Source organism: Orycteropus afer, unplaced genomic scaffold (genome assembly GCF_000298275.1).
Source record: "Orycteropus afer afer isolate SDZICR_OR568_19922 unplaced genomic scaffold, OryAfe1.0 scaffold00160, whole genome shotgun sequence".
NCBI classification, from domain to species: Eukaryota; Metazoa; Chordata; class Mammalia; order Tubulidentata; family Orycteropodidae; genus Orycteropus; species Orycteropus afer.
This window is the reverse complement of record NW_006921747.1, coordinates 6394781-6397529: the sequence shown is the minus strand read 5'-3', so window position 1 is coordinate 6397529 and position 2749 is coordinate 6394781.

The following is a 2749-nucleotide window of genomic DNA, read 5'->3' as shown; positions in this document are numbered from 1 at the left end:
AGAAGGCTGGTGGTTCAAACCCACCAGCCACTCCTCAGAAGGAAGATGGGGCAATCTACTTCCGTAGTGATACTGCCTCAGAAACCCAAGAAGGGGTTGATTCAACAGCACATAACAACAACACAAACTTTAGGGAAGTAGATGGCCATATTTTTCTCCTGTACAGCGATTGGTGGGTTCAAACTGCCAAGCTTTCAGGTAACAACTGTGCACTCAACCACTGTACCAGTTTGAAGCAGGGACTCAGATTCATGGACAAAGTACAGTGAAAACTGTAAGAGCCAGGACTGCCTTGTTTTTCCAGGTTTTGCAAGTTTTCTGCCTTTGGAAACTTTTCTATCCCTGTTTATTAGTGGAAAATATTTGAGTTTTTCTTCTCTGACAGTTTCCCCATTATACTGGTTCCAGCTTTTGAAGATTTTACTGTATATGAAATTAGCTTAGAGCAATGGTCACAAACTGGGAATCTGAATGCCAAATCCAGGCAACAAGCATTTTTATTTGGTCTACATTATATTTAAACTTTTTAAAAAATTAGTTGCTAACATTTAAAAATCATTATTTCACATAAAAATAAAGATCTGGCAACACTGGGCCTGTATATGACTTGCTAATAACTAAACCAGTTGCCATTGAGTCAACTTTGACTCATGGCAACTCCATGTATCAGAGTAGCACTGCATTCCATAGCGCTTTCAATGGCTGCGATCTTTCAGAAGTAGATCATAAGAACTTTCGTCCAGTGCACTGCCAGGTGGATTCAAACCACCAGTCTTTCAGTTAGTAGCCTAGTGTTTAACTACTTGCACTGCCCAATAACTACCTATTGTCATCAAGTTGATTTCAAGTCACAGCAACCCTATAGGGTGGAGTAAAATTGCACTATAGGGTTTGCAAGATGTAATCTTTATAGAAGCAGACTACCAAATCTTTCTCCTGCAGAAAGCTGGTGGGTTTGAATTGACAACCTTTCAATTAGCAGCGTGGTGCTTCACCACTGTGCCACTAGGGCTCTCTGTCTGATAATAAATAGCTAGTGTAAAATAGCTGCTAGGTCCTTCAGTTCCCCACAATCTGCACCCAAATCCACTTCGTTCATTTAACAGAACCTAATTACCCTCTGTGAGGGGCCCTGGTGGCACAAACGGTTAAGTGCTGGGCTGTCAACATAACAGCTGGCAGTCTGAACCCACCCAGCAGCTCCGTGGGAGAAAGATGTGGCAGTCTGCTTCTATAAAGATTTGTCAAGAAAATCTTATGGGGCAAGTTTTACTCTGTAGCATGGATCACTATTGATCAAAATGAACTCTAAGGCACCCAATAATATTTAGCTACTATAGGAATCTGAGTATGTAACATCTCCCTCAAAGGGATGCCATCAAGTCAATTCCAACTCATAGTTACCCTATAGTACAGTGTGAAACTGCCCCACAGGGGTTCCTGTGCTATAATCTTTAGGGAAGCAGACTGACACATTTTTCTATAGAGTGACTGGTAGGTTCGAACTGCCAGGCTTTCAGTTAACAGCTGAGCACTTAACCACTGCGCCAGTTTGAAACAGGGAATCAGATTCATGGACAACGAACAGTGAAAACTGTGAGAGCTGAGATTTCATTTTGACAGATGAAGATGTCGAGGAGAGAATTCAAGACTATGGAAAGAGCACATGGGAAAGTTCAATTAAGGCCTGAGGTATGACAGTATGGGATATGGACAGATATCAACCAAAACCCATTGTCATCAAGTAAATTCCAACTCATAGTGATGCTATCAGGACAGAGTAGAACTGCCCCATAGAGTTTCCAAGGCTGTATATCTTTACAGAAGCAGACTGCCTCATCTTTCTCCCACACAGAGGCTGGTAGGTTCGAACCAAGAACCTTTTGATTATCAGAGAAGTGCTTTTAACCACTGTGCCACCAGAGCTCCAGACAGATACCAATAGTAGTTAATACAGCAGAGAGAAAGATGGTGGGGAGGCACCAAGCTAGAATGGACTACAACATGGAGCCTACTATATGCATACATGATACACCTAGATTACTGTATACATCCTCAAAACACATTAGGAAAAAAAAAAAAATCCAGATACAACTAGCCATAGACATATAAACTAGCTCTGAAATACTCATTTAACTCACATGCAAGGAGCCCTGGTCGTTTAGTGGTGGCTGATAACCAAAAGGTTGGTGATCCAAACCCACCAGCCATTCAGCAGAAGAAAGGTAAGTCACTCTGCTGCTGTAAAAGTTTATAGCCTTGTAAACCTTATGGGGAAGTGCTACTCTGTCCTATAGAATGGCGATGAGTTGGAATCAACTTTATGGTAGTGGGTTAACTCACATGTAAACATTTTTTGCGTACTTATTATGTACTAAGCTCTGGAAATAGAGAACTAATTTAAGATACAATTTCTGCCATATTCACTCCAAGGGCCTAACAGAAAAGATTACACAGTTCTCCCAAAAGTTAAATCACTGTTTTGAACAGTTCAATAAATAGGTTATTTATAAAAACAAAACCAAAAAACCTCCTTTTCACTCCCCTTAAGCTCTCTTACTGATGAAGATTAAAGATTGCAGATTAAAGATTATAGTCTGTAATAAGGATTACACCTCAACATAAAGAAAATGTTGCTACTGTACCAATAAGTAGTATCACGACAAATGGAAAAAAGTTTGAAGTTGTCAAAGATTTCATTTTACTTGGATCCACAAACAACACTCATGGAAGTCAAGAGATCAAACGT